This window comes from Centruroides sculpturatus, unplaced genomic scaffold (genome assembly GCF_000671375.1).
Source record: "Centruroides sculpturatus isolate CEXI.00-Female unplaced genomic scaffold, Cexi_2.0 scaffold196, whole genome shotgun sequence".
Classification (NCBI taxonomy): Eukaryota; Metazoa; Arthropoda; class Arachnida; order Scorpiones; family Buthidae; genus Centruroides; species Centruroides sculpturatus.
Genome location: NW_019384362.1, coordinates 474,986 through 485,302, shown reverse-complemented (window position 1 = coordinate 485,302; position 10,317 = coordinate 474,986).

Sequence of the window (10,317 nt, the reverse complement as noted above, 5' to 3'; positions counted from 1 at the left end):
ATTTTTTTGACAGATCGCCCTACTTTCCCACTTTTATATAATAGCTGAGAAATTAAAAACGACCATTTATCAATATTGTTTAATTAATTTTTTAAGTTTTTAAATTCGTTTTCTTTAACTTTTTAAAAATAACATTAATAATAATTATAAAGTATTAAATTTTATTAAGAGCTATATCACATAATAATAATAATAATAATAATAATAATCAGATGTTTAGGCCTATATTATTTTGCAAAACTTATATTTGATTAATATAATTATAAAGTAAATACAGTACATAATATCCTCTTTTCACTTAAAAGCATAAGCTACACATGCTAATAATATGTTTTCATATTAGCCAACATTTGCATAGCCATCAAAAGAGAATTAAGTAAAAAGGTTGCTGACAACTTAGAGTATAAAGAAACTACAGGTATTACTGATGGCAGCTTGGCAAATTTGTCATTTATGTAAACCACTATATATATATATATATTTAAATCTGTGATTGTAAATATCCATAAACAACTTTTCCTTGCGAAGGTATGCGACAAATTTATCAGACATAGATTCATCCTGTATTTCTACTCGGGCAATACTTCGGCAATGACATTTTGAAGGTCACTACTCACTTGGAAAATGTATTAATTAATAATGAAAATGTAAATTTTTAAATAAAATATAAAAATGTAAAGGATACAAAATGTCTTCGATTATAATTAAGAGAGACGACCTTATAATTATAAAAGGTCGTCTCTGTAGACGAAGATTGTATGTTGCCGGTGATTGTGAAGACGGATATTCGAAGATATTTTGTATCTTCTGTATTTTTATATTTTATTAAAAATGTAAATAACATCGGCAAACTGGAAATAAAGTATAGCTCTTAATAATGATTAATTTTTAAAAGATTCAAGTTGATGTAAATCTGTTGCAACATAAACAAAATCTATTCCACTACCAGACACGTCCGCTAGTGAAACCGTTTCTATTGTTCGGTTGTGGGAACGGACTTCATTTCTTTCTGTGTGAATGATAATGACGAAACTCGTAACTTCACAATAATTAACATGAATGAACAGGTATCTCAATAGACATATATCTTCACGGCTTAATCTCAACGAGAATGGTGCAAACATGCTGAGTGAAAATCTTACAAGTGTTACCTGAAAATGGTAAACAAGACCACTAAAACTGGTTTACCACTTTCTATGTTCAGATGGTTGTCCCATCTTGCCGAATTTCATACCGCGGATTCAGTATTTGGATGTCATTTAGCAATAAACTCGGAGTCTGTTGAGGAGATACGCTTCGCAAAATTTAAATTGTCTATTGTGGAACTGTACGCACGTGGAACTGTCTCTTCTGTGTGAATAATTTATTTTGTTTTCATAATTTATAAACTTTACGTTATTTATATAACAGATAGACGCAGACAGAGGGCTATATCAACAGGAATATTTCACTCTGGCCCGGATACAGAGAGGTTCTGAAAATTTAGTCTTTTATATAAAAATTACGATATAAACTAAAGTTCAAACGTAACAATTGACAAACAGATAGATCCTTCAGAAATTATTCCGTAAATTCAAATAGTTACAGAATTTAAGGTTCATTCACCATAAGGATCAAGAATTTGTTTAAGTTAATCAATTATAATACATTTTACTTTTAAGTACGTAAATGCCTATTGATTAATTTATAACTCTAGCACTTGATCTTTGATTGTGGATAGAACATTGAAGTAGCCTACAGTAGTGCCTCGTACTTTGAACTTAATTTATTCCTGGAGGTCGTTCGAAGTCCGAACGGAAAGTGACTTAATCCATTTTCAGACCCCGAACAATAACCATTTCGATAAACTTAAAACAGCAACTTCACATAGTTTAAAATAAAACTAACAGAATGAAATGCCCAAATAATGAATTTAAACACGAAAAACATAAATAAAATACATGAATACTGTATAATAAAACGGAAAATTGCATTTATTGGTCGACAGACCGTATTGAATAGATGTGTGATTTAATTATAAAAACTGTGAAATTTAACATATAGAAGTGTGAGATTTTATTCTTTGTTTAAAAGCTTTAAACTTATATTTTGTTTGAATAACTTCGTTCATTAAGTTGTAATGACTTCAGATAAAAAGCTTATCTAGCATTAAGTATTATACTTTATGACTTTCGAAAAGGATATAACGCCGTACAAACAATAGAAAAATTGTAATGTGTATGGGGAAGTTGCTCCTAAACTTCAAACATATCAAATGTGGATTAAAAAGTTCGTTTCGGGAAATTTTAAACTAAAGGATACAAAACGTACTGACACCACAAGAAAGATTGCAGGAAGAAATTGTTAAAAGTCGACGAATAACACACAATACGGTGTATATGACTAGATACACCCAAAATAAAGCGAAAAAAGAACCGTTAACATACAAGCATAATGTGAGAGCGAGAAATGACTTGGACACATAAAGGATTGCGTTTATGCTTCGAGCACATCTTTCCACTGTAGTTTTCAGGCGCAGTTCGAACTCCGAGGCAAATGTTTGTCGAATTTTGCGTTCATAGTTCAAGGTACCGGTAGCACTGTAATTGTTTTGATAAGTATTGTTTTATTGATATTTGTATAATTTTCGGAGAGAATGCCCACATTTTTGGCTCATAAATTTAGATCCTTTCTCCGAAAGCCATACAAATATGTGAATAAACGCAAATCTTATTTCATCTCTCCTAGGCCTAACTACACTTATTAGGCAATACCTGTATATTTCTTTATTGTACAAGGAAACCCAAAAGTCAGTTAACTGAGATAAATATATCTCGGTTAACTGACTTTTGGGTTATATCTTTTCAACCATAACAGTTATATTATTTAATTTTCTTTAATAATAAAAATTATTTTAAATATATCACCAATTTATNTGGAAATATTTTACAATAGTAAATGATTTTTGCATGATAAAATTTTTGCAATATGAATGTACCAAATATGTGATTTTAAGAAATAAAAAGTGATTTGAATTAAGTTATTAGTATTTTATTGCTACCTATCTTTAAAATTTCATATAAGTAATGAAATTCATTAAGATAAAAGATCCACTAAAAAGTAACGGATACGGATACGGATCTTTTTTTCCCCGGATATCCGCGGATACGGATACGGATATCCGACACATCACTAGTCATCACCATCATCAGTCATACAGTTTGTTTTAAATTCATCGTTATTCATTTTCCTACATATTTTACGCTTTTCCAATATGTTTATGATGATCAAGATCATCATAAACATATGGTAAACTTTATGATGATCTAGAATCTAGATCATCATAAAGTTTCTATATTGATGTGGTGACATATTTATCATCATCATAGTCAAATAATACTTAAATACTTTAATAATTTTATATATTTTTAATTATTTAAATTTTTTTTTAAAATAACACATTGCATTTCTTCGTAACTTATGAGTTACACTTGTCACTACGTAACGTAATAAGAAAATAGTTTTTAAGTTAACATAATTTTTACAGTAACGCGATTTTGACATCGTTGCGTGAATTAATGTGACATTAATTTAATTATCTTTACTCCAACATTTTGATTTAATAACATAAAGACGTTAACTGCATTTCTAGATAATGAATAATTTATATAAAACAGAGCGTAACTGCCGACATACAGGCAGACTCTTTAAAATTTACGTCATATACTAATTTAAATTGTTTATTAAAGCGTTTTATAATTTTTTTTTCTATATTTTCTATAAATTATCATAGAAAAATAGGTCAAAGAATTTATTTTTAAAGCCTTTAATTATTGTAATTTTATATATCTGTTTGCGATTAAAAATTTAAATTTACATTTTAAAGTTGAATTGAATGCAAATTAATTAGGTGGTTTTTAATATAGAAATCATTATATTTAAATTTTTAATACGTCAGCCAAGTTTCTAAGGAAATATGCTGATAGATAAACGAACGGATTAAGACAATTACAACTTCTGTTTAATATAAAACAATGAAAAGAATCGAATTATTATTATTATTCCTCGTCTTGAGGATAGACAACTTGACAGACAGAAAATTGAAGCTTACATTTCCTTTCTTATTATAAAACACGTTATCTTTATTTTATATATAATGAGATGGAAAAGCTTTGGTATCCAGTTTGTCTGTCCTGAAGATTTCTTATAAACTAAAAGAGAATGGTAAAATTTTCTTTTCATTATTTCGTATAGAATAAATATTATAATTGACTTAATCCGTTTGTCTGTCTATCAGCAAATTTCCTCCGGAACTAGACTGATATTAAGTGACATAAATATAATAATTCCTATATTAAAAATTGCTTCATTAATTGATATTCAACCATAGCTCACATCGTGAAAATTATTGGTCATTGCTTTACTTTTTAATTTAATAGCGATGAATTATTAAAGTTTAATCATTTATTTTTAAATTTAATAATTTAAATCATGAAACTTGGTTATTAATTTATTAAATTAATTATAAAAAATAAAAAATAAAGACATGTTACTTAATATAGAAGCAAAGTGTCAGAGAAACTTAAAATTTATTTCATCTAAAAAACGTCAAGAAAAGAAAATTTTGCCAAAATATCGATTTAACGTTGAAATAATTCTTTAAAGAACAATTTATTATTTTTTCGACTTAAAAAATAAATAATTTAATAAAGTTATTATAGAAAATATCTAAAAATATATATCAAAACTGAAAACATATCGAAACAATGAAAAAATTATGTAAGAAATTGAGAAAAATTAGATTTTTCATGAAGTAAAAATCCATATATAAATCATTGAAATTTGTTGAAAAAATGTAAAATTACTAAATTATAAAATTATGTAAAAAAATTCGGAGAAACGAGTTTTTCTGGTAATATAAAGATCCATAAAATACCTTGAAATTCGTTGAAAAACAATATAATAAATAAAGAGAAAGTTAAGTTAAAATTTATTTTATAACTTATGGATGAAATGCGTGACAGGAAATATTAAAGTAAATAGGATAAAAATTATTGAAAAGGGATGAAATATCTGGAATTTATCCAATTTTAAAATCGACCATTATCTATACGTTTATACTATAAAACTTCTATTCATTTAATGGTTATTGTAATTTTAATATACTTTTTTATAAGTTAATAATATATTTAACGGTTTAACAAGTTCTATGATTTTATATCATTAAGGAATTTAATGATATAAAATTGTTTTAATGGTTGTTTTTAAAGATTAATGTGGTACTTCTAAGTGTATTATTATTCTATTTTTAAGAATTTTAAGTTCATTATAATGAAGTACTTTGTAATGGCACTTATAAACTAAAAATACATTTTAAGCATTATTAGTATGTAATCCATAATAAATTAAATAGTTTTTAATTAGAATTTATTATTATTTATTTTTAGTAATTATCTTATTTCACGTTACAAATTGCAATTTTAGTTGTTTTGGAGAATTGATTGTCGAATCATTATTGTTTGTTCAATCTCGGTTACGTCGACCATGCAGTTTTGACTCCAACTATTCATATAAAATAGTCCATAAAATTATACATAAAAATCATCAGGATGAGGGATTGGAATGGCACCTTAATCTAAATTACTCTTTTAAAAATTCTATAAAATAATTCATAAAAATTCATAAAATGAAGAATAGAAACATATTACGATCCACACATAAATTCTCCTTAAAAATTACACTTCATTACAAGTAAAACTATCCGGGAAAAAAATCATCAAGGAATGTTATCTTAATCTTGAAAATTGTTCATAAAAATTCATTTAAGATAAAGAAGGGGAACTGCATCATGATCCAAATTACTTATAAAACTATCCACGAAGGTTAAAGAATAATATGAACGTTATTTGGATCATTACTGCTTAGAAAAAATCATCTGAATCCATATAAAATAATTAGGATCGAAATAAGATTTGAACATTTTATCTTAAATAATCATTAAAAATTATTTGGGGAAAATAGGAATTAATTTAATTTTTAATACTTATGTAGGATATCAAATATTTATGCGTGATGAACACACTGACGATCAAAATTGAAGACTAAAATGAGATAGGCTTGCAGCGAGATTAGGGAGGGAAACAAATGCTAAGAGGAATATCAATGTCCAAAGATTAAATATTGGTGACAACCATTACAGTGAAAGAATGGAAACAAAGGAGTGGGAAGATGATAGAGTTAATTGAAAAGAGCTGAGAATAAGTACTAGTTGTCAAGGCGACTAAGAGATTCCTCATTTATAATATCGTGGAGAATAAATAAATAAATTCAAACATGAAGACATACCTCTGATTGCAAATGTATTTCGAAAACTTCAGAACTTGATATACTTTTATAAATTTCTTGTCTGAAAATGCCGATGAACAATAGATATTTGTATAAATGCTACAAAAACGCAGTTTGTGTAGCATTTATACAAATATCCATGGCGTTATTAAGCTGAATAAATAAAACTAGAATGTGTACATTTGAAGTCTGAAATATTACAATAAAAATTGTCCTAGTTTCAAAATTTTATTTTAATCTTCGCCATTGAAAGTTTGAAATTATAGGTTAATTAGTTTCCGTTTGCTTATTTGCATTTTCTAAAACTCTCATTTTTCTGTCTTTATCAATGTTACTTTTTTTCTGCAATTCTTTTTATTAATATCTTATGATTTACAGATTGTACCTGCAATTCTGGAACAAAAATTTACAAACTTAAAGTTGTAACTTCTTGTTATTGTTTAACTAAGTTTACAATAGTTTAAATAAATGAAAATATAACACAAAGTGGTTACTAAAAGCCTTTAAAATGGGTTTCGTGTTTCCATAAGATGAGTGTTTCTGAAAACACTCGAGGTATTTTTTCTGACTTGAGCGGGTGACAAATACAATTAATCTGTCAATTTATATATATACTGTATAAAGTATCTAGTATAGTATATATATACTGTATATAGTAAAACACGTGATTACTATTTCTATAAACTTTTTTTACCATTAGACTATATGAGGTTATGCGAGTGGTGTTTTTCAATTTCCAAGGAGTATTTCACTCCCAAACTACCCATGAAAACTTCTTTCAGTTTGGATTCAATCTCTGAATTTAAGGAGAGAGGCTTTTGCAGTTTACATAAAGAATTTTGATGGAATTGGTAACGCCTGACTGGCTTCGTCTCCCAAGCAAGAGTGAAATAAGGAAGGGACAGGAGAGGCATTTACTATTTCTGGGATTTGCTTCATGTTTTTTTCATCTTTACTTTCTTCAAATAAAAATTTTATTAAGAAAAAGTATTTCGTAAGATTTATTTTTATTTTATAGTCGTAACACTGAAGTAACTAAAATCCGCTCGCGACGAAATACCCTTTCTCGTTTTTCCATCAATATCAGCGATTTCGCTTTACTACCGAACACTGTATAACGATAGGTCTATATGTTAATAAAAAAACAGTTTACAATTTTTATATAACCCATCGCTACTCTCAAAATTAAGCTTTTGCCATTTTATAATAATTAAAAATGTAAATTCTAATAACGAGTAAAATCGTCATTAAGTCCGACCCTACTGGAGATATGTATGACACACGACACCCTTTATATCCCCATCCCGTCAACCCTAAACTACCAATATTTAATAGCATCAATTCCCTAATACACAAACCTTCCTTGCAAAATTTCGGAAATTTTCGAAAGTATAGGAGTTAAGCTTCAAACAGGGTGAACAAAATCGTGCCCCAAACACACAGACACATTAAAATTAATAATACATACAGAAAAACTCCTGAATGTTTTTGCATTTCTCTGTATAAAATTTTTCGTTTACACAGCAAACAGGAATTAGTATGGGCAGTGGCGGATTTCTGCACAGGCGCAGGCCTATGGCCTCATAAATCACGGGAGCCTCAAAATTAAAAAAATTATTTTAATTAATTATTGTTTTTTTCACAATAAAAATAATTAATAATTTAGCGGTATTCCCTAAATTCAATTACCCTTAATTACGTAATTCATTTAGTAATTAGTCTTAAACTAGCCCGATAGATTTTCGGCATTCGGTTGGTGTTTAGCTATACATTATATATCGGGTGTAGCGATATTTGTATACCCTTAATTATTTACCAAACAATAGTGAAATCTATTACAATAATATACAAATAAATTATTATCAATAGCAGAGGATTACTAGATTTAAATACACTTCAGTAGCCATCTTATATATATTCTTTCCCTGAGCAATACTTGGGGAAATAATGATAAGACTAAACAATTCAGCGTCAAATAAAAATAATTAATAATTTAGCGGTATTCCCTAAATTCAATTACCCTTAATTACGTAATTCATTTAGTAATTAGTCTTAAACTAGCCCGATAGATTTTCGGCATTCGGTTGGTGTTTAGCTATACATTATATATCGGGTGTAGCGATATTTGTATACCCTTAATTAATTATTGTTTTTTTCACAATAAAAATAATTAATAATTTAGCGGTATTCCCTAAATTCAATTACCCTTAATTACGTAATTCATTTAGTAATTAGCCTTAAACTAGCCCGATAGATTTTCGGCATTCGGTTGGTGTTTAGCTATACATTATATATCGGGTGTAGCGATATTTGTATACCCTTAATTATTTACCAAACAATAGTGAAATCTATTTTAATAATTTATTTGTAAATTATTATTATTCGTATATTACTAGATTTTTGAAATACAAATCAGTAGTAAATTTAAAAATGAATTATTTTTTATATCCATCGATTATTAGATTTTTTTCGTTTTTAACTCTTACCTATTGAAACTTAATTCTTGTACCAATAAGTTTCAATTTTCATAATTAATACAATCTGAACATCAGTAACCTTTTAAATACAGCCAGTCAGTTGTAATTTTATATTGATTAATTTTTAATGTTATTCCCCATGTGATAGAATCGGTGACAGGAATAAAAAAATTGACAGAATATTGCAAGTAGCCCAGACCCTAGGTTACAAGAAGAGCACCATTGTAGGCTTACTCAAAAAATATGAAAGGAACAAAGAGAGANGAGGAACGATAAAATAACCAATGCATCACAAAATTATTACTCGAAATGCCATCAAAATATCTTCAACGTTAAAAATATAAATTTTTTTAAAGTCGCGAGGATTGAAAGTGTTCAATATATAGAGCAATTATTTATTGTGACATGGTTACAATGCCGGACTGAAACTTTTAATCATAATTTTAATTTATTTAATTTAAAATACATGTTCCCACCTCAAATTAGTAGTGGCTTGCTCCTGTACATTATACTTTTCCTGTTATCAATTGAGAAGTCTGTCTAACTTCTTTCAGGAGAAAAATTTCTTAATGAAATAACGTGATTTTCGGTTTGCATCAGAAGTTATTATATAGTTAAATGGGCAGGGCTGTGGAGTCGCGTAAAAATCTACCGACTCCGACTCCGACTTTTCCTTATCATCCGACTCCGACTCCGACTCCTGCTAAAACACCAAAACTCCACGACTCCGACTCCGACTCCAGCTAAAACATCAAAACTCCACGACTCCGACTCCACACCGACTCCACAGCCCTGTAAATGGGGCTTTCTGTCCCTAGGTTTTCCATGCCTGGTGTCTTGTTTTATCTATTCAACTCTGCTTTCGAGATTAAGAAAGGACAGTCAGACAGCCTGACATACAGACAAACGACAGTGGGCTACATAGGTCTACAATTTTTTTCAAATTGCGGCTAAATATATAGGCTAAAGGACCCTCTCACGAAATTACCCAAGGTATCACGAAATAACCACCTGTACGCAACATAAAATATATATTCCTAGAAAACTAAGATATAAATACAGTCGATCTCCCTATAAGACGGTAGATACGTTCCGTTCTTTATGAATCAATTTTGTAGGAATCACAGCCAATCACAGCCTGACACGTGTGAAGTTTACGGACTATGGCTGTTTGAAAGGTTTTCTTCCAAAAAATTAATCGATTCTAGACTAATCTGACTCAACATTTCCAAAATACGTATATATATATATATATATATTTTTGGAAATAATCCGTATAAACTACGCTATAAACAAAAAATTGTAGGATTACTTACCGAGTGTGTACCATTTGACATCGCCGTTGCTAAGGCTTGTTTTCATTGCGGAACAGCTCAGCAAACAGTGGCCGATTTCTAATAACTTATTTTTCTGCGAAAACTTCATTGAACTTTGGAGACATCATTAATATAAATAATTTTAATCGCCGTTGAATAAGAAATGTTTCTTTCACAAGAAATGTATAAAATTACAGTAC